The sequence below is a fragment of the Pongo abelii genome, chromosome 21, assembly GCF_028885655.2.
Source record: "Pongo abelii isolate AG06213 chromosome 21, NHGRI_mPonAbe1-v2.0_pri, whole genome shotgun sequence".
NCBI classification, from domain to species: domain Eukaryota; kingdom Metazoa; phylum Chordata; class Mammalia; order Primates; family Hominidae; genus Pongo; species Pongo abelii.
The window spans coordinates 38,381,971-38,408,921 of record NC_072006.2 but is presented as its reverse complement, the minus strand read 5'-3'; the positions used below and the strand labels follow the sequence as shown (position 1 = coordinate 38,408,921).

The 26,951-nt window shown below is 43.5% G+C and overlaps 1 protein-coding gene and 2 pseudogenes across 1 annotated transcript in view; 2 read left to right on the top strand and 1 right to left on the bottom strand.

Moving 5' to 3' along the window:
* ASIP (agouti signaling protein) overlaps positions 1-26,951 on the bottom strand; it is a 66,640-nt gene that overhangs the window by 21,795 nt on the left and 17,894 nt on the right. The gene's annotated exons all lie outside the window — the stretch shown is intronic.
* On the top strand, positions 692-1,334 carry LOC103888789 (density-regulated protein-like; annotated as a pseudogene).
* LOC112130311 (exportin-T-like) lies at positions 23,740-26,432 on the top strand (annotated as a pseudogene).

The following is a 26,951-nucleotide window of genomic DNA, read 5'->3' as shown; positions in this document are numbered from 1 at the left end:
GTGAGGTAAATATCAATTTAAATCAGTCTTTTCTAAAAACAGCTATTTAGGAGAGAGGCATATACAATGTTAAACACAGTGGGCTACATTGGCTCATGCCTGTAGTCCCAGGTACTTGAGAGCATGAGGCAGGTGGATCACCTAAGCCTGGGAGGTTGAGGCTCTGGTGAGCCATGATCATGCCACTGCACTCCAGCCTGGGTGATAGAGTGAGACCCTGTCTAAAAAAAAAAAAAAAAAAAAAAAGAACCAACAACAACGACAACTAAAACAAAAAAAACTAAAAACATAAAATGTTAAACTCACTAGATTTTTAAATTAAAGACAGGAGTATAAAACAGGCAGAAAAGGAAAGGAGAGAGGAGAAAAGTACAGAGGAAAAGAAATAAACAGAAAAGTTGTGGGAATTGGAGTTAATCAGTAAAGGGAGCTTCAAGTTTATCTGCAATTGTAAAAAATATAAAAGATGAAGGCCCAGCGCAAGGGCTCATGCCTGTAATCCCAGCACTTTGGGAGGCTGAGGTGGGCAGATCACTTGAGGTCAGAAATTCAAGACCAGCCTGGGCAACATGGCGAAACCCCATCTCTACCAAAAATACAAAAAATTAGTCAGGCATGCTGGCATGTGCCTGTGGTCCTAGGAGGCTGAGGTGGGAGGATTGCTTGAGCCCAGAGGCAGAGGTCGCAGTGAGCTGAGATTTCTGAATCCAGTGGGGCTGATTGCAAAGGAGACCCAAGGAACAGTGCCAAGTTAGATGCCAATTACCCACTTCGAGTCCTTTATTGTGGAGTTTGTTCATTACCCACAGAGTACTCTGAATATATGCCTGATGTTGCTCATTGTAGACAATGGTTAGAGAAGAATTTTCTAAATGAACTTGCAAAATTTACTGTAGAAAATTCACCCAAACAAGAAGCTGGAATTAGTGAGGGTCAAGGAACAGTAGAGGAAGAAGAGGAGAAGAAAAAACAGAAGAGAGGTGGAAGAGGCCAAATAAAAAAAATAAGAAGACCATACCACAAAAGGTTACTATGGCCAAAATTCCTAGAGCAAAGAAGAAATATGTGACAAGAGTGTGTGGCCTTGCAACTTTTGAAATTGATCTTAAAGAAGCACAAAGATTTTTGTTCAAAAATTCTTCTGTGCTGCCTCAGTAATGGGGAGGATGAAATTATTTGGGGAGACTTTACAGATGACATAACTGATGTCATTCGGAAAAAATGGCCAGAAGTAGATGATGACAGCATCGAAGATCTTGGAGAAGAAGTGAATTTGAAAATTTGTCTGTATTTAATGGCCCGAACTGAGAGTTGATATGGCCAAAGGGAGAGAGGCCTTTATATATGCATATATATATTTACTGTAGAATTTATATATATTCTACAGTAAAACTGTAGACTGCCCTCGTCCTTGGCATTTTCACTGTTCTGTACAAGGCTGCTTGTTTTTTTAATTGCCAAAGTCAAATAAACAGGGAGACTGTCATGCTCATGCATGAATAGGATTTAGTAAAATAAAAAATTTTGGTCATTTGCTGGGCGCGGTGGCTCACACCTGTAATCCCAGCACTTTGGGAGGCCAAGGTGGGTGGATCATGAGGTCAGGAGTTCGAGACCAGCCTGGCCAATATGGTGAAACCCCGTCTCTACTAAAAAAAATACAAAATTTAGCCAGGCATGGTGGCGTGCAACTGTAGTCCCAGCTACTCAGGAGGCTGAGGCATGAGAATCGCTGGAACCCGGGAGGCAGAGGTTGCAGTGAGCCGAGATCTGCTGCTGCACTCCAGCCTGGGTGACAGAGTGAGACTCTGTCTAAAAAAATAAAATAAAATTTCATTATTTGGTACTGACTTTCTCTTTGTCTCTCTCTCTCTTTTTTTTTTTTTTTTTTTTTTGAGACAGAGTCTCGCACTGTCACCCGGGCTGGAGTGCAATGGCGTGATCTCAGCTCACTGCCACCTCCGCCTCCCGGGTTCAAGCGACTCTCCTGCCTCAGTCTCCTGAGTAGCTGGGATTACAGTGCCCACCACCACACCCAGCTAATTTTTGTATTTTTAGTAGCGATGGGGTTTCACCATGTTTGCCAGACTGGTCTCGAACTCCTGACCTCGTGATTTGCCCACCTTGGCCTCCCAAAGTGCTGGGATTACAGGCATGAGCCACTGTGCCCGGCCTGACTTTCTCTTTCTCTCTTTTTAACTTTATTTTTTGAAAAACCCGGTAGACTTTTTATGTGGAGCATTTTTGTTGATTATTTTACTGATCTAAAGCTGAGTGATTTTTTAAAATAATTTGAATTTGGCTTCTTAACCAGTAATACGTCTCTTTGCTTCATTGATGTGACAGTTTTGAGATGGGTGTGAATCTAATAAATCTGTGGTTGAATTTGCTCTGTTGTTACAAAGTCCACCCTTTGGGCACAATAACATACTGCTGGTAGGAGTTGTTCGAGCTATTCTGGATTATTTGGTAAAGTATACTAAAAGCCTTAAAACCATGAATGTGCACTGTTTGAACCAGTAAGCCACTTCTTTGACATTAGAAGACATTAGAAGAAATAACCAGCCTTGCGTAAAACTTATGGATGAAAGTATTCATCGCAATATTATTTATAATGAAAAATTGCAAATGTTATAAATGAACAATTGGAAAATGGTTAAACAAGTGATGGCACATTGTGTGGTAGAATATTATGCATATGTTTAAGGAATCATATTTTCTAAGATTACTTGGAAACACGTTTGGTAATGTCAAAGGCGGGCACCTCAGATACATTTTAGACATTAATCATCATCATTGTTCTGAGTGGAAGGCCATTCAGAGAGGCTAGAGGTTCTTATTCTGGCTATAAATTATGTGAGTAAAATTCTGCTAACCAATTAAAAATACTGTACACCCATGCTCAATATATAGTCCTGGAAATAGCAATTGAAACATGTCTTCTCACAAGAGAAAATGACAGTTTTAGTGATGCTTTAGATGAATTTAAACTTTAAATCAGATGCTGCAAATTGGAAGGAAGACTTGTGGTGTTTGTTCTAAATTGCTGCGGACACTTCTAAGAAACTTAGAGCCCACAAAACCATTGTTTATTGTCATGCAAATTACAATCTTGAATGCGAGTTTTTTTGTTTGTTTGTTTGTTTGTTTTTGAGACGGAGTCTCGCTCTGTCGCCCAGGCTGGAGTGCAGTGGCGCAATCTCCGCTCACTGCAAGCTCCGCCTCCTGGGTTCACGCCATTCTGCCTCAGCCTCCAGAGTAGCTGGGACTACAGGCGCCCGCCACCACACCTGGTTAATTTTTTTGTATTTTTAGTAGAGACGGGGTTTCATCGTGTTAGCCAGGATGGTCTCGATCTCCTGACTTCATGATCCACCCACCTCGGCCTTCCAAAGTGCTGGGATTACAGGCGTGAGCCACCGTGCCCGGCAAGAGAGTTTAAAAAAAAAAAAATAGTATTAGAAAAACGTAAAGTATTAGAAAGATGTAAAATTAAAAAATGAAATTCTGCATTAACTGTGAATTTTACTAAATAGAATTACTAGTGAAGCAAATTTATGCATCGAGACTATCTGGTATGTGTTACATATGTATTCTGTTGGTGCTGGCAGATGTCTGTGTGCCTATATCAACATGTGCTCCACATTTCTTAGGAAATGCAGTTTCAATCCATAGATAGCCAGCAGTGGATGTTACTCCAGGAAAATGCAGGATTAAAATTGTCCTTGTGTAAAAAAAAAAATTTTTTCAGAATAATTTCTTCTAAACAACACTAAAATTATTTGATCTCTTGGGCTGTATCTACATACACATACCGATTTCACTGTTGTGACAGAATTGGCTAATCTAATTGTTATGCCTAACAGATGCCAAATTGAATAATATTTTAATGGGTGGTTTGAATCTTCTGTAGACAGCCTGCTTCAGAACTCTTCTTTGAGACCAAGAACCATATGGGAGGCCCAGACTGCCTGAGGGGCCCTGAGTTAGAATTTGAGAGAAGACTTGAGGCTGTGTCCCTTCTCAAGGGACAAAAGGACAAGACTCCTTCAGGAAGCTGTTTGTCAGTGTGAAATCTGTCTCCCTGTTCCACTGAAACAGGGGTCAGAGTCCAGGCTTCCCAGATGTTCATTCCCACAGTGTACAAGGAATACAATGCCGATAGGTGATGCTAAATGATTGTTTTAGATCTCCTGACATCATTCCCTTTAGGCTGTTTTATCTATCATTACTCAACAAAGACCTTAGTGGGTACAATATTGATTTTGTTTATGCTCTCCAGAAATCACTCCTCTGCCTTTTCTCCTTCTCAGTAATCATGTCTTTTGATTTCTGAATTCCTTTACCTGGGGTGCATTCTGCACAAGCACTCATTAAGCACAGCTGAAGCTGAGCTAATAGTCTGTGACAGCTCTCAACAACTTTACAGCAGAAGGAGGGAAGAGGCTTTGATGTGAGATGAAATTTTCTGCAGAAGAGGATTAAGTCAGAACCAAGGAGATATAGCTGAGCAAATCTTAAGAATATGTATGCATTAGTTCTATTTGGAGAAAGTAGAAAAGGTTTTGAGACAGACATTTATGAAAGTGTTTTTTGTTTTGTTTTGTTTTGTTGTTTGTTTGTTTTTTGAGTGGGTCCCAGTAAGGCATCCAAAATAACCAAAGAAAACCCAAAATGACTGGCTGGGTGCTGTGGCTCATGCCTGTAATCCCAGCACTTTGGGAGGCTGAGGTGGGCAGATCACCTGAGGCCAGGAGTTTGAGACTAGCCTGGCCAACAGAGTGGAACCCTTTCTCTACTAAAAATACAAAAATTAGCCAGGCATGGTGGTGTGTGCCTGTTGTCCCAGCTACTCAGGAGCCTGAGGTGGGAGAATCGTTTGAACTCAGGAGGCAGAGGTTGCAGTGAGCCAAGATGATGCCATTGCACTCCAGCCTGGATGACAGTGAGACTCCGTCTCAAAAAAAATAAAAAATAAAAATAAAATAAAATAAAATAATATAAAATAAAAATTTTAAAAAGGAAACCAAAAATGACTTCAATATGCCATTCCATTTAGCCTCTTTAATCTCCTCCAATGGAAACAGCAGAACAAAATGTTCCATATCACTGAAGCAGAGCGAACTCACCCACAATTGAAAACATTAACCTGAGCTGCTTTTAATGGGCATTAAAATATGTGAATATGGATATCCATTCAGAAAAGTCAAACATTTACAAAGGAAAAGGAGAGTCTGAAATAAACGGAATTTTGGTCATCTGTTTCATCTCTAATAAATATGAAATGAACAAATGCTACACGTGCTGACTGATCCCTAAATCCTAAATTCTGCTCTGTAAGAGTTATTCGAAATCTGAAACTACAAGCAACTTTCCGAAGACATTTAAAGAAGCATTAAAGTGTGACTTTGGGATCAGGGTTGATATTTAGGAGTACTTCTTTCTTAGATATACATATAGATATATTTATTTATTCATTTACTGCTAGGCAATGGAAAAGGCACAGAGTAAAGAGAAAGAAGAAGCCACTAGTTAGCAAAAGATCAACTGCTTTCTTCACACTGAACTCCTCTTAACTACTCTGACCCGCAAAAGTGAATAAAAAAAATCTGTTTAACTTTCCAAGAAAGGAGAGATAACTGTTAAGTCATTTAAACTTTCCAAAGTAGCAGCAGCTTCACTCATTCTGGAAGCAGATTAAAGTTGCCATCTAAACTCACATGCTTTCCCGCAAAGAGCCCAGCCAAGGAACTTCCTTTTTCACCTTGCAGCTGTGGAGATTTGCTGCTTGCTCATCTATAACTTCAAAGACAAGAACAAGAAAACAACCAATCATACTACAAAATTATTTCAAACTTCACCACATCTCACAGGCAGGAAGGTTCTTTCAGACCCACGGTGAAAAGAGGAAATGTTTCATCAGCTGAAAGGCAGCTGTAAGCAGACCAAGAGAGGTTTTACAAAAGAAGCAAAAGTAAAGGGTATCCTTTATTTTACCGATGGGCTCTCTAGCAACCCAGTTCATATAAAACTTAAACTTAGAGAAGAAAATAGAATCTCTATAGGCGGCAGAAGAAAAGAAAATTGTTTCCTCCTACTTACGGTGCAAATGACTGTGCTTCTATTAGCCCCTCTAACGGTAGCCAGAGCAGAGGGTCTTTCCTGTCCTTGGATAGCAGAGGCAAGGCGTGTTGCTGTGAGAGTTTTTAAAGATCCCAGGATCTCCCAGAGCTGGCTTCCCCACCTCATCTCTTTGCTTTCAGCCAAGCAAACGTCATGCCTTCATACTCATTCTGGTTGCCAGAAGTCTTGTGGTCTGTTCTTCCCATATTTCTCCCAATTTTTTAGAATTGGAATTGATGTTGACATTGAGATTACAAGGGATTGGAAGGGAAGTGGTTGCATTAAGGATACTCCATGGGCAGAGTTTAATGAGAATTTAATTCAGAATGGATCCTAAGAGACGGAATAAAACAGTCTAATTGAGTTAACCTAGAAAAACAAGTCCTGCCAAAGAAGGGTCTCATTCAGCTTCTTTCAGAAATTCTGGGTGAGTTAAGGAGTAGTTGGTGGAGAAGCTAAACTCTTCATGGGCGATTGCTGAGGCCCAGCCCACCTTATTAGTAAAATCTCTTTCGGGCCTTTTTTTGCAGGAATATTGGTCTCATAATTTTCAGATTTCAGTCGAAGGGCTGTACTTACGCAGACTCAAAAACTATGACGCTGCAGTTCTTTTCTTCCCTTAGTTGGTTTTTCCTTGGATCAACTAGAATTTACAAGGTTATGTGAAAGCTGATCACACAAACTGGGTCACTCTCATCATACCCAACTAAATCAGAGTCTAGGGACCAGGAGGGAAGAAGCACTCGGGGCACAGCACCTGCTCCATGAATTAAATTTTTCACAAGCCTAGCTGCTAAAATGGCCTGCTGTAACCCCAAGACTAGTTTAGTAGCTGCTGAAATATGACTTTAAGAATAGTTTTGCCTACCACCATCACTCACCAATCAGACTTTGCAAGCTCCCAAATGCTTCTTTTTTTTTTCTTTTTTTCCCCTTCTTTCCAAATGCTTCTTTAGTGCCAATGAGCGTTCTTTCAAAACAGTATAGAACATTTCTCTAATAAAACTCCCAACCTTCTTTCTGTTCCTCAGACACACTGAAGACCACCTGGTTAGTGTGTATGCCTCAAACTGCAGTCCTTGCTTCCAAAATAGAATGCTTTAAAGTTAGAGATTCATCGCTATGTTTTATTTTGACTTCAACAGTCATAATGTATTGCTTCCTGGATAATGTGGAGCTTAGAGGCTCTGCAGAAGAAAGTAGGTTAATATGGGGCCCTGCAATAAACACTGTCTGTTTTCGTGGTGATGGGTGTGGAAGAGTGGGATAGGGGATGGCACACCCCTACATTATCCTTATTTCTAGGAACCAGTTTCTTTTGGTGATGTGTAGAGACAAGGGCAACTGGAAAGATAAGTGAATAGGGAGTCAGGAGATCTGGATTCCAGTTTAGGCTTTGTTACTTTCTCTCTGATCTTGGACAAGTCACATAAACTGTCTGAACACTGCTATCTCATCTACCAACCACACTGGGCTGAAAAGAGGATCCAATGAGATAATGTAGATGCCTTGAAAACTCTGAAACATTCCACAAATGTGAATGTTTTCCAAATTTTAGTTCATTATATGACCCACCAAGTAAGGCTTTGGATAAAGAATTTGATTGGGAGGCCGAGGTGGGCGGATCACCTGAGGTCAGGAGTTCGAGAAGAGCCTGGCCAACATGGTGAAACCCCGTCTCTACTAAAAATACAAAAATTAGCCTGGTGTGGTGGCAGGTGCCTGTAGTCCCAGCTACTCGGGAGGCTGAGGCAGGAGAATCACTTGAACCTGGGAGGCAGAGGTTGCGGTGAGCCGAGATCGTGCCACTGCACTCCAGCCAGGGCAACAGAGTGAAACTCAGTCTCAAAAAAAAAAAGTATTTGAACGTGGGGTTGGGAGGAGAAGAGGAACACACTGAGTCTGATGGATATTAGGTGGTAAGATGTGGGATGGGAGTGGAACTAAGTGGAAAAGAAAAAGCAGGGAAAGAAAGCAGAAAAGATATCAAGTTTCTAGAGAAAGACTTGGCCCAGGTGTCTTTGGGGGCTTAAATTATTCCCTTAGAAATAATTAGCCAGGAAAGTATTCTGGGAAGATGGCAGAGTAGGAAGCTCTAGGATTCTGTTTCTTTACCTAACCAAAACTTGTACTGGCAGAATCTGTAACTATTTTAAAGCCATGGAGTCTATTGAAGGCTTGCAACTTCTAGGGGAAGGCTTGGGTGGCAAAGTGTCCTTGGCACAGAGATAGCCTATAACAATAAAAAAGAAACAGCAACAATAACAAAAAACAGTAACAAAATAAAGTAAACCCTGAGGAAAGGGGAGAACCTTGTTTCTAGAGTTATCACATTATTAAACTCAAATGTCTAGTTTTCAACCAAAAAATCACAAGGCATACAAAGAAAAGCAAAAATATGGCACATTCAAAGGAAAAAAAGTCAACAGAAACTCTAAAATCCTCATGGCAGACCTACTAGACAAATATATTAAAACAATTGTCTTAGAGATGCTCAGAGAAATAAAGGAAGATGTGGAGAGTGAAAAAAAAAAGTACAAGCAAAAGGGGAATGCCAATAGAGATATGGAAAACCTAAAAAGAAACCAGAAAGTACAATAACTTTTTGTAGTATTGATTAGTACAATAACCAAAATTTAAAAATGCACTACAGGGATTCAAAGGCAGATTTGATTAGACAGAAGAGCGACTCAATGAACTTGAAGATAGAACCATGAAAATTACTGAGTCTGAGGAATATAAATAAGATTGGAGAAAAGTAAACACTGCCTAAGGGACGTGTGGGACATCATCAAGCAGAACAACATATGCGTTCTCTCAGAAGTCTAGCCATCCCAGTAGGAGAAGAAAGAGAGAAAAAAACCCAGAATATTTGAAGAAACATTGGTTAAGACTTCCAAAGTTTGATAAAAGGTATGAATATAAACATCCAAGAAGCTCAACGAACTCCAAGTAAGATGAACTCAAAGAGATCCACACAAAGACACGGTATAATCAAACTGTTGAAAGCCAAAACCAAAGAGAAAATCTTGGAAGCAGCAAGAGAGATGCAACTCATCACATACAATAAATCCTCAATTAAATCATTAGCAGATTTCTTATCAGAAACTTTGGAGGCCAGAGGCTGTGGGCTGATAAATTCAAAGTTCTGAAAGAAAAAACTCTCAACCAAGAATCCTATATCAGATTATCTCAGTTGATGCAGGAAAAAGCATTTGACAAACTCTAACATCATTTCATGATAAAAAACATTCAACAAACTAGGAATAGGAGAAGACCACTTCAACATAATAAAAGCCATATGTGAAAACTCCACAGCCAACATCATACACAATGATGAAAGAATGAAAGACTTTCCTCCAACATCAAGAACAAGACAAAGATGCCTGCTTTCACCACCTCTATTTAAAATAGTACTGGAAGTTCTACCTAGAACAATTAGGCAAGAAAAAGAAAGCAAATGCATCCACATTAAAAAGGAAGGAGTAAAATGATCTCTGTTCACAGATGATATGATCTTAAATGTAGAAAAGCCTAAAGATTCCACAAAACACTGTTAGAACTAATAAATGAGTTAGGCAAAGTAGCAGGATACAAAGTTATATCAGTTACGTTTCTATATATTAGCAATGAACAATCTGAAAAGGAAATTAAGAAAACGATTCCATCTACAAAAGCATCAAAAGAATTAGGAATTAACATAGCCAAGGGGGTGAAAGATGTGTACAATGAAAACTATAGAACATTGCCGAAAGAAATTAAATAAGACATAAATATAAGCGATCTACGGATTTAATACAATTCCTAACAAAATCTCTAGGAGGTTATTTTTGGCAGAAATAGAAAAAAAAACCCATTCTAAAATTTGTATGGAATCTCAAAGTACCCCAAATAGCCAAAATAATCTTGAAAAAGAATAAAGCTGGAGGACTCACAACTTCTTGATTTCAAAACTTACTACAAAGCCACAGTAATCAAAACAGTGTGGTACTTGCATAAAGACAAACGTGTAGAAAAATGGAATAGAATAGACAGCCCAGAAATAAACCTTTACATGTGTGGTCAAATGATTTTTGACAAAGGTGCCAAGGCCATTTAATTGGAGAAAGAAGAGTTTTTTTCAACAAATGGTACTAGGAAAACTGGATATCTACATGCAAAACAATGAAGTTAGACTCTTACCTAACACCATATACAAAAACTTACCCAAAATGAATCATAGACCTAAATGTGTTAATGAGACCTGAAACTATAAAACTCAAGAAGATTTTCCCAGGCAAATACAATCACCTTATCTAGAGTTTCCCAAAATTCTTCAGCTGCCTTCATATCAGCACTTGCATACTCCCCTCTCATATTCACATTATATAATGCATAATGATTTATTTTTAAGATGGTGGTCTCGCTGTCTTGCCCAGGCTGGTTTCAAACTCCTGGGCTCAGGCAATTCTCCCACCCCAGACTCCCAAAGTGTTAGCATTACAGGTGTGAGCCACTGCGCCAGGCTGAATAACGATTCTTTTTTTTTTTTTTTTTTTTGAGACAGAGTTTTCACTCTTGTTGTCCAGGCTGGAGTGCAGTGGTGTGATCTCAGCTCACTGCAATGTCCACCTCCTGGGTTCAAGTGATTCTTCTGCCTCAACCTCCCAAGTAGCTGGGATTACAGGCATGCACCACCATGCCTGGCTAATTTTTTGTGTGTATTTTTAGTAGAGACAGGGTTTCAGCATGTTGGCCAGGCTGGTCTCAAACTCCTGACCTCAGGTGATCTGCCTGCTTCGGCCTCCCAAAGTGCTGGGATTACAGGCGTGAGCCACTGCGCCCGGCCGTGGCCATGATTCTTGAATCATTTAAACCACCTAGAGCTAGCAGTAAATTCAACATCATAGTCAGGTTTAGCCTTTTCTTTCCTTCTTTCTTTTCCCTCCCTCCCTTCTCCTTTCCTCTCCTTTCCTTTCCACTCCTTTCCTTTCCTTTCTTTCTCCTTCCTTCCTTCTTTCTCTTTCTTTCTCTCTCTCTTTCCTTCCTTTTCTTTCTCTTCCTTCCTTCCTTGCTTTTTCTTTCTTTCTCTCTTTCTTTTCTTTCTCTCTTTCTACTTCCTTCCTTCTTTCCTTCCTGCGTTCCTTCTTCCCTCCCTCCCTCCCCCTTCCTTCCTTCTTTTCTTTCTTTTTCTTTCTCTCTCTCTCTCTTTCTTTCTTTCTTTCTTTCCAGAGTCTCACTCTGTCACACAGGCTGGAGTGCAGTGGCATGATCATGAGCCCACTTCAGCCACGACTTCTTGGGCTCTAGCAATCCTCCCACCTTTGCCTCCTGAGTAGTAGGGGCCACAGGCATGCGCTACCATGCCCAGCCAGACTTTTCTTTTAACATCACAAATAAACTTTTTGTTTTGGCCATGATTGTTAACGTGCTAAGAGAGATACACTTCTGTTGCCTGGTCTTCAATATAGGTCATTAGAAGTTTCTCCATATCCCATACAGACCCTTCGTGAACTTTTGTTAGTCTCATTGCCTTCAGTGAAGCAGATTCTTTTTTTTTTCTTTGTTTTTGAGATGGAGTCTCGCTGTGTCACTCAGGCTGGAGTGCAATGGCATGATCTCAGCTCACTGCAACTTCTGCCTCCCCGGTTCAAGTGATTGTCCTGCCTCAGCCTCCCAAGTAGCTGGGATTACAGGCACCTGCCACCTCGCCTGGCTAATTTTTGTATTTTTAGTAGAGACGGGGTTTCACCATGTTGGTCAGGCTGGTCTCGAACTCCTGACTTCATGATCTGCCCACCTTGGCCTCTCAAAGTGCTGGGATTACAGGCGTGAGCCACTGCGCCTGGCTGAAGCAGATTATTTAACAGCTTCGGTCACTTTGCTCTTGTTCTTCAAGATGGTAGCTATGGTGGAATGGGATATGCCTGACTGGTGAGCAATAATCATCACTGACTTTCTGGCTTTGTAGCTCGTAATTACTTTAAATTTCATTTCCAGGTCAATCACTTGATGTGGCCTCTTACTGGCAACATTAGCCATGGATTTTGTACACTTAGGAGCTACGATGAAAAAAAACACAAGATTAAATCAAATGCAAGAGAAAATAATGTGCAAACAAGAGATGCAGGAAACAAAATATATGAGGATACTGTGGGTACAACATGACATACTGTTTTACAGTAAACTGTTTTTTGTTGTTGTTGTTGTTGTTTTCCGAGTCTCTCTCTGTCACCCAGGCTGGTATACAGTGGCGCAATCTCAGCTCACTGCAACCTCTGCCTCCTGGGTTCAACTGATTCTCCTGGCTCAGCCTCAGCCTCAGCCTCCCGAGTAGCTGGGATTACAGGGGCCTGCCACCACACCTGGCAAATTTTTGTATTTTTAGTAGAGATGGGGTTTCGCCACGTTGGTTAGGCTGGTTTATAGGACCACTGTCATATATGCAGTCCATCATATACACTTGGGCAACAGAGTGAGGAAGAAAGAAAGGAAAGAAAGAAAGAGGAAGGAAGGAAGGAAGGAGAAAAGAAAAGAAAAGGAAAAGAAAAGAAAAGAGAAAAGGAAAAAGAAAGAAAGCTGATAACGCCCACTGGATGCCTGGCCTCAACCACAACTCTGGAAGACCTACTGCATTAAGGGCCAATTAGCACAATGGTCTAAAACAAAAGCTATCACCTTTCCCTTAGGACTGACTAGTTATGCTATATTTTTACTGATTCTTAAGCACTAGTGGTCTTGTCTGCTACTTAGAAGATTACAGACTGGCAGATTAAAGGTACCTCTCTTTGGGTCATGAGCCCTGGAAGCAAATTGCAGCCACCAAACAGTCTGGATCACTGTTGTGGTGTATGTGGTAAGGGCTCATTCTCTGATGAGACCAACTAGAATCAAGCTTTTGATCAAGCTTGTGCCACTCAGATGGCCACAGTTGCCACCTAGATCCATCATCACATTGGACATGGTGACACCACCATCAACTGGGCACAAAGTAAGGGACTCTGTGTTTCTGAATCAGAAGCTACCACTACAGCCAGACTTGTGACCTCTGCCAAAAGTTAGCCTATTTGTCTCATGGTGAAAGAGGCCATATTGCACTGGGTGTTGACTGGCTGCAGAGTGTTGACTGGCTCCTGGTAAATTGGTGACATCAGACCTTTGACCTCTTCCAAGCTATTCCACTGGTATCTCATTCCTGTTGACTTTTTCTCAGGTAATGGTTTTGCTGTTCTAGTCTGATCAGCCAACTGTGGCCACATCATTGTGGCCCTTGAAACTAATCTGTATCATGATTTTGGCTTTTGGATGGTGATAATACTGCATTTTTTAGTGCAAAAACTCATCAACAATGGGCTTATAGTCAAAGTATTTGGTAGCCAATTCATTATCTTCAGACTGGTGGTACCATTGAGAGATGGAATAAACTTTTATTAAAAAGCAGCTTAATTGAGATGTAATTCACATATCATAAAATTCACCCTTCGGAAGGTTTTTAGTTTATTCACAGAGTTGTGCAACCATCCTACAGTATGTAGTCTTTGTGGCTGGCTTCTTTCACTTAGCAAAATGTTTTCAAAGTTTATCCATGTGGGCCGGGCATGGTGGCTCACGCCTGTAATCCCAGCACTTTGGGAGGCCGAGGTGGGCAGATCATGAGGTCAGGAGATTGAGACCATCCTGGCTAACATGGTGAAACCCCATCTCTATTAAAAATACAAAAAATTAGCCAGGCATGGTGGCGGGCGCCTATAGTCCCAGCTACTTGGGAGGCTGAGGCAGGAGAATAGCATGAACCCAGGAGGAGGAGCTTGCAGTGAGCTGAGATAGCACCATTGCACTCCAGCCTGGGCGACAGAGCGAGACTCTGTCTCAAAAAAAAAAAAAAAAAAAGCTCTTGTCCCACTCACAATTGACTCTTCCAGATGAAAAATGTTGGTGTGAGTGGGGAAGAATTGGAGAAAAGGTGAAGTTACAGCTACTGGGTTGGGACACACTGATTTTGTAGCTGTGGAAGGAGAACAACGATCCCAGTACCTGGAGGGAGAACACGTTAAACTCCAGGAAGTGCGGAGAGGTAGGGAACAGTTAATGTTCTCTATGTCCCTTAGATCCAGCACTGCAACCTGGCAAATAGTTACACGGTTTGTTTGAGGCACACTGTCATCAGGCTGCCAATCTCATCTGCTGCTGGGTTTGTCAAACCAGTCCATGTGCTATTAAAACAGAGAAACTCATGTGGACATGGCCTGACACTATGCCTTCTGTGCCTGGTGCTGTCAAAGGTGGACATACGTCTACATACATGTACAAACACAGACTGGCACAACTATGTTTTAATCTGACTCATACAAAATCATATGTTTCTCCTGATGCCTGAGTGGCCTCGGTTATGCTGTGTATGGTGATTACGACTGGCCTTAAACTATATACTGGATGTCTCAAATAAGGCCTACTGATCCTCCTGGGACTTATTCACAGATGGTTGAATCTGGGACTCTGAGGTCAATACTGCAGGTTTTTCTCATCTTGCTGCTTGGGGATTTATTGACAGTGGTCTATGCTGTGTGAGATAAGTTGGACGGATTTGGTTCCAACCTGTACTAATCAGATTAATCAAAGTGGCCTACAGAATGGCATGCTCAAGTGAAAATCTCCCAAGAAGTCAAGATGATGTAGAACTGAGGGTGGATGCTGTTGAGAGACATTCTTCCATGAGTCTCTTATGCTCCTCCTCATTTTATAGAGTATACCAAGAATGTAAGGTATTGACTGCTCTTTAACCAGGCCATTTCTCAGGATTGTCTTTGCAGCAAGCAACTTTGAGGTGTGAAGTAATATCTCCCTGGGTTAAAAAGCAAGCTTGCTTACTGCTTTCTATAAAACGTGAGTTCCCCAAACTCAGTGCTATTGTCATGTAACACATTTACCACATGTATAGACCTTCATCTGGGCCTTTGTGTTGTCCCTGTTGGACTTAGGGAGCACGAGCTGATGCAAAGGTTAATGCTCATGCTGCTTGTTGTGTGATGAATAATAAAGTTCATTGTCTCTGACCTGAGTCTCATATCTTCTATTAGAATTCATGAAACAACAAGCTAACTTACTGGCTTATAAGTAGGGTAAAGTCAAATCCTACACCTGACATATGTGAGAGTTCCGTTACTCAATGTCCTTGCCAACACTTGTTATGGTCAGTCTTTTTAATTTAAGAAATTCTAATAGGTACATAGTAGTATCTCATTGCAGTGATAATTTGTATTTTCCTAATGAGCTTATTTGCATCTATATGAGCTTATTTCAATTTGCTTATTTTTTGGTAGAGTATCTGTTCAAATCTTTTGTTCATTTAAAAAACTGGGTAGTGTTTCTTATTTTTAAAACTATATTCTGGATACAAGTTCTTTGTCAGATAAGTTATTTGTAAATATTTTCTCCCAGTCAGAGGATTGAATTTTCATTGTTCTTTTTTTTTTTTTTTTTTTTTTTTTTAATTTATGAAGTATTTATTGATCATTCTTGGGTGTTTCTCGGAGAGGGGGATGTGGCAGGGTCATAGGATAATAGTGGAGAGAAGGTCAGGAGATAAACACATGAACAAAGGTCTCTGGTTTTCCTAGGCAGAGGTCCCTGCGGCCTTCTGCAGTGTTTGTGCCCCTGGGTACTTGAGATTAGGGAGTGGTGATGACTCTTAAAGAGCATGCTGCCTTCAAGCATCTGTTTAACAAAGCACATCTTGCACCGCCCTTAATCCATTTAACCCTGAGTTGACACAGCATATGTTTCAGAGAGCATGGGGCTGGGGGAAAGGCCATAGATCAACAGCATCCCAAGGCAGAAGAATTTCTCCTAGTCAGAACAAAATGGAGTCTCCTTTGCCCACCTCTTTCTACACAGACACAGCAACAATCTGATCTCTCCTTCCTTTCCCCACACTTCCCCCCCTTCTCTTCAACAAAACTGCCATCGTCCTCATGGCCCGCTCCCGATGGTCGCTGTCTCTTTGGAGCTGTTGGGTACACCTCCCAGACAGGGCGGCCGGGCAGAGGCGCTCCTCACCTCCCAGACAGGGCGGCCGGGCAGAGGCGCTCCTCACTTCCCAGACGGGGCGGCCGGGCAGAGGCGCTCCTCACTTCCCAGACGGGGCGGCCGGGCAGAGGCGCTCCTCACATCCCAGACCGGGCGGCCGGGCAGAGGCGCTCCTCACTTCCCAGACGGGGCGGCCGGGCAGAGGCGCTCCTCACTTCCCAGACGGGGCGGCCGGGCAGAGGCGCTCCTCACTTCCCAGACGGGGCGGCCGGGCAGAGGCGCTCCTCACTTCCCAGACGGGGCGGCCGGGCAGAGGCGCTCCTCACTTCCCAGACGGGGCGGCCGGGCAGAGGCGCTCCTCACTTCCCAGACGGGGCGGCCGGGCAGAGGCGCTCCTCACTTCCCAGACGGGGCGGCCGGGCAGAGGCGCTCCTCACTTCCCAGACGGGGCGGCCGGGCAGAGGCGCTACTCACTTCCTCCCAGACGGGGTGGCGGCGGGGTAGAGGCGCTCCTCACCTCCCAGACGGGGCGGCCGGGCAGAGGCGCTCCTCACTTCCTCCCAGACGGGGTGGCTAGACAGAGGCGCTCCTCACTTCCCAGACGGGGCGGCCAGGCAGAGGCGCTACTCACTTCCTCCCAGACGGGGTGGCGGCGGGGTAGAGGCGCTCCTCACCTCCCAGACGGGGCGGCCGGGCAGAGGCGCTACTCACTTCCTCCCAGACGGGGTGGCGGCGGGGTAGAGGCGCTCCTCACCTCCCAGACGGGGCGGCCGGGCAGAGGCGCTCCTCACTTCCTCCCAGACGGGGTGGCTGGACAGAGGCGCTCCTCACTTCCCAGACGGGGCGGCCGGGCAGAGGCGCTACTCACTTCCTCCCAGACGGGGTGGCGGCAGGGTAGAGGCGCTCCTCACCTCCCAGACGGGGCGGCCGGGCAGAGGCGCTCCTCACATCCCAGACGATGGGCAGCCGGGCAGAGATGCTCCTCACTTCCTATACGGGATGGCGGCCGGGCAGAGGCGCTCCTCACTTCCCAGATGTGGTGGCCGGGCAGAGACGCTCCTCACTTCCTACACGGGGTGGCGGCAGGGCAGAGGCTGTAATCTTAGCACTTTAGGAGGCCAAGGCAGGCGGCTGGGAGGTGGAGGTTGTAGCCAGCCGAGATCACGCCACTGCACTCCAGCCTGAGCAACATTGAGCATTGAGTGAGCGAGAGTCCGTCTGCAATCCCAGCACCTTGGGAGGCCGAGGTGGGCAGATCACTCCAGGCCAGGAGCTGGAGACCAGCGGGGTCAACACAGCGAAACCCCATCTCCACCAAAAACACAAAAACCAGTCAGGCGTGGCGGTGCGCGCCTGCAATCCCAGGCACTGGGCAGGCTGAGGCAGGAGAATCACAGGAGCCCGAGGCAGGGAGGTTGCAGTGAGCCGAGATCAGGGCAGTACAGTCAAGTTTCGGCAACAGAGGGAGACCAAAAAAAGAAGTAGAGAGAGACCGAAGAAAGGGGAGGGGGAGGGGGAGGGGGAGGGGGAGGGGGGTGGAGAGGGCTCTTTTAGGTTTCATAAGCTGTAACTGGGTATTTTCTATGGCAAAAACTGGTATCCTAGAGCTAAAGATTCTTTATATCCACATGCCTGGTCAATCTTTTCTTTATATTTATTTATTTATTTATTTTTGAGATAGGTTCTCACTCTGTTGCCCAGGCTGGAGTGCAGTGGCACAATTATGGCTCACTGCAGCCTCTACCTCCCAGGCTCAAGCAATCCTCCCACTTCAGCCTCCCAAGTGGCTGGGACTACAGGCACGTGCCACCGCACCTGGCTAATTTTTGTATTATTTGTAGGGACAAGGTTTTGCCATGTTGCCCAGACTGGTCTTGAACTCCTGAGCTCAAGCAATCCACCCACCTCGGCCTCCCAAAGTGCTGGGATTACAGGTGTGAGCCACTGTGCCTGGCGTAATCTCTTCATTACAATGTCCTTTGCTCTTTTCTTTCTATTCCTTCCGCTATGCCCTAGAGACCTTTACTGCCAGAATTAGGCTCACACACACCTTCTTAGTCTGTATGGTTCCAGTTTTCTTTTTCTAAAATCTTTTCCACCTACTTTCTGCTCAAAAACCTAAAAGGACTCCTGGTATCATCCACATCAAGTCTAAATGTGTCTGTTTTCCAGGCCCTTTATAACCTATCCCATTTTGCTTATTAGACTTTACTTCTAACTATTCTACATATGCTTTCCATTTATTGCTCACATATGTATCCTGCTGATTTCAACCCATGGATCAGATTCATCTCAGTGTCCCTGGAACATAATAAAAAGAGGCAGGGTAGGGCCCAATAAATGCAAGCTGACTGAGTCAACATTTGCCATTTGTTTCCCTTTCTTTTTCTTTTTTTTTCTTTTTTTGAGACAGAGTCTCGCTCTGTCGCCCAGGCTGGAGTGCAGTGGCGTGATCTCAGCTCACTGTAAGCTCCGCCTCCCAGGTTCACGCCATTCTCCTGCCTCAGCCTCCCCAGTAGCTGGGACTACAGGCACCAGCCACCACGCCCGGCTAATTTTTTGTATTTTTAGTAGAGATGGGGTTTCACGTGTTAGCCAGGATGGTCTCGATCTCCTGACCTCGTGATCCACCCACCTCAGCCTCCCAAAAAGCTGGGATTACCGGCATGAGCCATCACGCCTGGCCCTGCCATTTGTTTCCCTTTCAACATCCTCTTTTTGTATTCCACAAATTCTTCAAGTCCCACATTCTGCTTGAAGACCTCCTCAGTTTCTCCAGCTCTTATGACATCCTCCTTCACTGAAAAAAAAAAAAAAAAAAAAAAAAGAAGAAGGAAAGAAGAAAGGAAGAAAAAAATCCGCACAACAGAGAATGGGCTTTTGGAGTGACAAAAGCATAGGGAAGAGAAAGGAAGATTAATAGTCTGATAGCAACCTCTCTTTAGTTGTTCAGGAAGTACGTCAATCATGAGTCATTGACTTTCTATGGTACCATATAATCTGTATTATTCTGTTCAGAACACGTATATTGTCAGTGTTCCTTGCTAAGCATGTCAAATGAATTCATTCTGCCTCCCTGTGTCAGTTCAGGAGTCATTCCTTCCTGCTTCCCTGATTCCCCGTGTTGAGTTAAATGCTTGCTCTCCATGGTCTCATGACACCTTGTGCTTACTTTTTTTTTTTTTTTTTTTGAGAGAGGGTCTCGCCCTGTCATCCAGGCTAGAGCGCAGTGGCACGATCTCAGCACACTGCAACCTCTGCCTCCTGGGTTCAAGCGATCCTCCTGCCTCAGCCTCCCAAGTAGCTGGGACTAAAGGTGCATGCACCACACACGGCTAATTTTTGTATTTCTTGTAGAGACACGGTTTCATCATGTTGTCCAGGCTGGTCTTGAACTCCTGGGTTCAAGTGATCTGCCTGCCTCAGCCTCCCAAAGTGTTGGGATTACAGGCGTGAGCCACTGCACCCGGCCCCTGTGCTTACTTTTAACTTAATCTCTTATATTGAAAATGCCCATTTATTAGTCTGATTCTGCCTTAGACTTTGAGTTTCATGAGAGAAGATCCAGGCTGACTAGTCTTTTTATTATCTGTTCCTTTTATAGGTATGTCAATTCTACACATGTAGATGGCACATAAACCATCTCTGAAGTAACTAGACTGTAAACTTTGGAAGATAAAGATCTTTTTTTTTTTTAAGATGGAGTCTCGCTCTGTCACCCAGGCTGGAGTGCAGTGGCACGATCTCGGCTCACTGCAAGCTCCACTTCCTGGGTTCATGCCATTCTCCTGCCTCAGCCTCCCTAGTAGCTGGGACTATAGGCACCCGCCACCACGCCCGGCTAATTTTTTTGTATTTTTAGTAGAGATGGGGTTTCACCGTGTTAGCCAGGATGGTCTCGATCTCCTGACCTCACGATCCGCCTGCCTCGGCCTCCCAAAGTGCTGGGATTACAGGCGTGAGCCACCACTCCCAGCACATATTTTGTATTTTTTATCTTTATATTCTGGGTTCCCAGCTCAGTGCTCAGGCGTTCAGAAAGTTTGTGAATGTTAACATTTCTGTGCTCTGTTCCTCTCATCACCCACAAGCAACCTTACACTTGCCCATCAAAACCTGGTAACTGAGCACTTTTATTCTAGTAAGTGCTTCTACAGTGTTATTCACTGAGATTAATGCTGTTGACCACTATAAGAGAGAAACAGTAAACAAATTTATTAATTATATTTTGCTTGGAAACTCTATTGCAGAGTCTAATTATTTAAATAAGAACTTCTGCCTCTCTTTCCTACTTTCAGAGAATAAGTTTTGGAGCTAGGCAGAATTAGATTTGAATCTTGGCTTTGCAAATACACTAGCTCCTGGTCTTGGGTGTGGCCTTTTGGGATATTAAATTAAAAATGGGGATAACAATACCTATTCTGTAGGATCATTATGATGATTGAACGTGTAAAGATAGAAAAGGTGTTTAAGCACCACACTTGGCACATAACAAGCATCCACAAAAGTTAGTTTTTACTCCCTGATTCTCTCCTTCCTCAAGAGGATCACTGGGATCACCTCTTTCCATATAGTGTCTAGTGTATTACATGACATTATCTAGTTTAGCCTAAGGTTAGGCTTCCTTTTCTTATACTACCTGTTCCCTAGGAGCTTTGAGTCTATATTTATACACATTTGAACAGGTAATGTGTACGTGTTTGGAAGTCTATACAACTGCCTATAGTGTACATCTGTGTACAAGAGCCATAGGTTTCCAGCTATTCTCACATTTAGCTCGAGAAACTTCAGAGGGTTACGTTAAAATTGCTGAAAAGGGGCCAGGTGTGGTGGCTCACGCCTGTAATCCCAGCACTTTGGGAGGCCGAGGCAGGCGGATCGTGAGGTCAGGAGATCGAGACCATCCTGACTAACACAGTGAAACCCCGTCTCTACTAAAAATACAAAAAAATTAGCTGGGCGTGGTGGCGGGTGCCTGTAGTCCCAGCTACCCGGGAGGCTGAGGCAGGAGAATGGCATGAACCCAGGGGGTGGAGCTTGCAGTGAGCAGACATCGTGCCACTGCACTCCAGCCTGGGCGACAGAGAGAGACTCCGTCTCAAAAAAAAAAAATTGCTGAAAAGGACACATGGTCCTTTCCCCTTGCTACTGCCATCTCCACCAGCCTGATTTCCCCTGTTAAATGACAGCACTGTGAAAAATTCCTGGGATTAAGCTAGGGTGGATGAGCATATATCTAAAAGCAAATAGGAGGCGTGCTCCCCAGAAGTATCCAGCTATAAGACCTGCATGCTGCTACTGCTCAGTAATAAAAAATGATAAATGGGTGATGCCACTTTGCCTCAGTGGGACTGGATAAAAGTAATGAACAAGGCTATATTTTTCCCAATCTCTCCTTTTTAGAAGGGAGTGGTGAAGAAGTGGTAGGTGTACAAGGCACACCAAATAGCCTTAGTGAACAGCTCCAAATATCGTATCCTGTTTGTGGCCTCTGTCATTCCAATCTGAGGATTTGTGGGAGTTTTTACCCTCATAATGCTGAAGCCAAACCTCCATGCTCGCAATTTTCCAATTGTCTCCAAAATCATTAATAAAGTCTGAACGTATCTTCCAAAACAAAGTTAATTTTAATGAACTTATATTTCTAAAAATGTGTGTCATAGAGTTCCATTTCTGGCAAAGGCTGACTAGTTGGTCTTTTTCAAACATCTTGCTGAGAACAATTACAAATGCTGAACAAATTAGCACTTTTTAAAAACAGCAATTTGGAGCTATAGAAGAGCTACCAAAGCAGTGAGAATTTGCTAGTCCAAGATCTGGAGAAAAAGAGAAGCCAAGTAAGGTGAGACTGGTATTTGGGGACACTTTACCCTGAAGACAATTGCTGATTCCAAAAGCAAAAGCAGCGCTGAGAGGCTGAAAAGAGCTTTCAGCGGGCTGGGCGCGGTGGCTCACGCCTTTAATCCCAGTACTTTGGGAGGCCGAGGCGGGCGGATCACGAGGTCAGGAGATTGAGACCATCCTGGCTAACACGGTGAAACCCCGTCTCTACTAAAAGTACAAAAAGATTAGCCGGGCGTGGTGGCGGGTGCCTGTCCCAGCTACTCGTGAGGCTGAGGCAGGAGAATGGCGTGAACCCAGGAGGCGGAGGTTGCAGTGAGCCGAGATTGCGCCACTGCACTGCAGCCTGGGCGACAGAGCAAGACTCCATCTCAATAAATAATAAATAAATAAATAAGCTTTCAGTATATTCCCAGCCAGGACTGATGAGACATAAATTGTAGTAAGGTACCTGAAAAGGAGGAAGGGTCCTGGCAAATATCCCCAGGCTTTCTTTTTCTTTTTTTCTTTTTTTGAGTTGGAGTCTCTGCCATGTTGCCCAGGCTGGTCTTGAATTCCTGGCCTCAAGTGATCCACCTGCCTTGGCCTCTCAAAGTGTTGGGATTACAGGCGTGAGCCACCGCGCCCAGCCTCTCCAGGCTTTCAGTTGGGACCATGAAGGGCTCCACTCTAGGGATAAGGGCAAACTGGAAAAAGATCAGCTCTCACAAGGATTAAAGCCCAGCTTTGACTTCCTCAGACACTTACTAGATGAAAGTTTCAGCCTCTAGCCTATTCGCTTGACAGAAACAAAAGTAAGCCCTCTGGAGAGAGATAACATCATATAGAACCTCAAATCATCTCCAGAGCTCCACAGGCTTTTTTGAAGAAATTGACAACATGGTTCTAAAATTTATATGGAAATGCAAAGGACCTAGAATAATCAAAACAATATTGAAAAAAAGAACAAATTTAGAATATTTATACTCACAAGTTCAAGATTTGCCATAAAGCTAGAGTAGACAGATACAGATTAATGGAACAGGATCAAGTCCAAAAATAGATCTATACATATATAGTCAACTGATTATCAACCAAGGCATCAAATCAATTCAGTGAGGCAAAGGAATGCCTATTTAACAGATGTGTGAAGAAAACTGGGTATCTCTATGGAAAGACAGCTCTGACCCCTATGGCATTCCATACAAAAAATTAATTCAAGATGGATCATAGACCTACATTAAAAACTAGAACCATAAAACTTCTAGAAGTATATCTTTGTGACTATGGAGTAAACGGAACTTTCATAGGTAGAACATAAAATGTACTAACCATAAAAGTAAAAATAAAATATTGGACTTCAAGCAAATTAATTTTTTTGCTTATCATAAGGCACCATTTTGAAAGGAATAAATGAGAAATACACAGGAGACGGCCCCAGCCCGCGGGCTGCCGTCGCACTCTCCATGAGACTGCTGGCGCCAGCGCCCGCCCGCGCGGCACCCACGAGGAGAGGGCGCTTCGCGCTGACTCAGCGGCGACGGCGGCGGCGGCGGCGGCGGCGTTAACTGGCCCTCGCGCTCTTTCCCTTCTTGGGGAGCCGACCCCGCCCGCTTGCTTGCTTGCTTGCCCGCCACGCAAGAGAAGGTGCCAGGGGACGCGGAGCGACCAGAGGCGTGCAGTCCCGGCCAACTCCGTCTCTGGCGTTGGCGCTGCGGTCGTGGCGGAGGGCTACGGCGACAAGGACGAGGGCCGCTGTCCCAGCTCTCTGGGAGAGGCACCTCTCCGCTGCGCTCCGTTCCGCTGGCTGACCATCTGGAGTGCAGGCTGGGAGGCGGGATGGAGTGATAGGGAAGATATTTATAAATTCTTCTGTGGGATCAGAGGGCACGCCTATTATAACCAGAAAACTCCAAGTATAGCAGCAAGGATGGATAAACAGGCTCTATTAGGGCTAAATCCAATTGCTGATTCAGACTTTAGACAAAGGGCCCTGGCCTATTTTGAGCAGTTAAAGATTTCCCCAGATGCCTGGCAGGTGTGTGCAGAAGCTGTAGCCCAGAGGACATATAGTGATGATCATGTAAAGTTTTTCTGCTTCCAAGTACTGGAACATCAAGTTAAATACAAATATTCAGAACTAACCACTGTTCAACAACAACTAATTAGGAAGACGCTCATATCATGGCTGCAAGCTCAGATGCTGAATCCCCAACCAGAGAAGACCTTTATACCACATAAAGCCGCCCACGTTCTCGCCTTGCTTTTTGTTACAGAGTATCTCACTAAGTGGCCCAAGTTTTTTTTTGACATTCTCTCAGTAGTGGACCTAAATCCAAGGGGAGTAGATCTGTACCTGCGAATCCTCATGGCTATCGATTCAGAGTTGGTGGATCGTGATGTGGTGCATACATCACAGGAGGCTCGTAGGAATACTCTCATAAAAGATACCGTGAGGGAACAGTGCATTCCAAATCTGGTGGAATCATGGTACCAAATATCACAAAATTATCAGTATACTAATTCTGAAGTGACGTGTCAGTGCCTTGAAGTAGTTGGGGCTTACGTCTCTTGGATTGACTTATCTCTTTTAGCCAATGATAGGTTTATAAATATGCTGCTAGGTCATATGTCAATAGAAGTTCTACGGGAAGAAGCATGTGACTGTTTATTTGAAGTTGTAAATAAAGGAATGGACCCTGTTGATAAAATGAAACTAGTAGAATCTTTGTGTCAAGTATTACAGTCTGCTGGGTTTTTCAGCACTGACCAGGAAGAAGACGTTGGCCAGATTTTCTAAGCCGGTAAATGGAATGGGACAGTCATTGATAGTTAGTTGGAGTAAATTAATTAAGAACGGGAATATTAAGAATGCTCAAGAGGCACTACAAGCTATTGAAACAAAAGCGGCACTGATGTTGCAGCTACTAATTCATGAGGATGATGATATTTTTTCTAATATTATTGGATTTTGTTATGATTATCTTCATATTATGAAACAGCTTACAGTGCTCTCGGATCAGCAAAAAGCTAATGTGGAGGCAATCATGTTCGCCGTTATGAAAAAATTGACTTACGATGATGACTTACGATGATGAATATACGATGAAGAATATAACTTTGAAAATGAGGGTGAAGATAAAGCCATGTTTGCAGAATATAGAAAATAACTGAAGTTACTGTTGGACAGGCTTGCTCAAGTTTCACCAGAGTTACTACTGGCCTTTGTTGGCAGAGTTTTTAGTTCTACACTGCAAAATTGGCAGACTGTATGGTTCATGGAAGTTGAAGTAGCAATAAGATTGCTGTATATGTTGGCAGAAGCTCTTCCAGTATCTATCTCATGGTGCTCACGTCTCAGGTGATGTTTCAAAAGCTAGTGCTTTGCAGGATATGATGCGAACTCTGGTAACATCAGGGTCAGTTCCCATCAGCATACATCTGTGACGTTGGAGTTCTTTGAAACTGTTGTTAGATATGAAAAGTTTTTCACAGTTGAACCTCAGCACGTTCCATGTGTACTAATGGCTTTCTTAGATCACAGAGGTCTGTGGCATTCCAGTGCAAAAGTTCAGAGCAAGATGGCTTACCTGTTTTCTAGATTTGTCAAATCTCTCAATAAGCAAATGAATCCTTTCATTGAGGATGTTTTGAATAGAATACAAGATTTATTAAAGCTTTCTCCACCTGAGAATGGCCACCAGTCCTTCCTGAGCAGCGATGATCAAATTTTATTTATGAGACAGTTGGAGTGATGATTGTTAATAGTGAATACCCGGCAGAAAGGAAACAAGCCTGAATGAGGAATCTGTTGACTTCACTAATGGAGAAGTTTAAAATTCTGTTAGAAAAGTTGATGCTGGCACAAGATGAAGAAAGGCAAGCCTCTCTAGCAAACTGTCTCAACCATGCTGTTGGATTTGCAAGTGGAACCAGTAAAGCTTTCAGCAACAAGCAGACTGTGAAACAATGTGGCTGTTCCGAAGTTTATCTGGACTGTTTACAGACATTCTTGCTGGCCCTCAGTTGTCCCTTACAAAAGGGTATTCTTAGAAGTGGAGTCCGTACTTTCCTCCATTGAATGATTATTTGCCTGGAGGAAGAAGTTCTTCCGTTCATCCCATCTGCTTCACAACATATGCTCAAAGATTGTGAAGCAAAAGACCTCCAGTTCATTCCTCTTATCAACCAGATTATAGCCAAATTCAAGGTACAGGTATCCCCGTTTTTACAACAGATATTCATGCCCCTGCTTCATGCAATTTTTGAAGTGCTGCTCTGGCCAGCGGAAGAAAATGACCAGTCTGCTGCTTCAGAGACAGAGTTTTTCAGTGTTCACTTCAAAACTGTCCCAGTCTCTACCTATGACTCAATTCCAAAGCCACTTTCACATTTTTCAGGTGTTGGTTATAGCAACACTCCACTCTCTGGCGTTAACTTTCTGTCTTAGACTGTTTTGTGCTGCTATAAAAGAATACCACAGACTGGGTAGTTTATAATGAAAAGAAAGTTATTGGTTCACAGTTCTGGAGGCTGGCAAGTCCAAGATAGAAGGGCTGGCATCTGGTGAGGGCCTTTTTTGTTGTGTCATAACATGGTACAAGGCATCACATGGCAGAAGGATAAAGAAAGGATGGAGGAGGAGGAGCAAGAAGGGTGAACCCACCCTTGCAATAATGATAGAAGCATTAGGTCTATTCACAGGGGTGGAGCCCTCATGGCCTAATCACCTCTTAGAAGTCTCACCTCTTGATACTGTTACAATGGCAACTAAGTTTAAAGTGGGTTTTGGAGGGGATAAACATTCTAGGAGGATTCTTGCTTATAGTAGTATGTCAAGTGCTGACTGGTAAGTCCTACAGTCACTCAAAAGCAGTGCTGGAGTTGGAAAATCTTAATTTTGCAACCATCATAGTAAGAATTGATTCAAGTAAGATCATCAATAGATGCAAGATATATGCACGTTCTTAAAGTATTTCCTCTACAGATTGCTTATTAGTTAT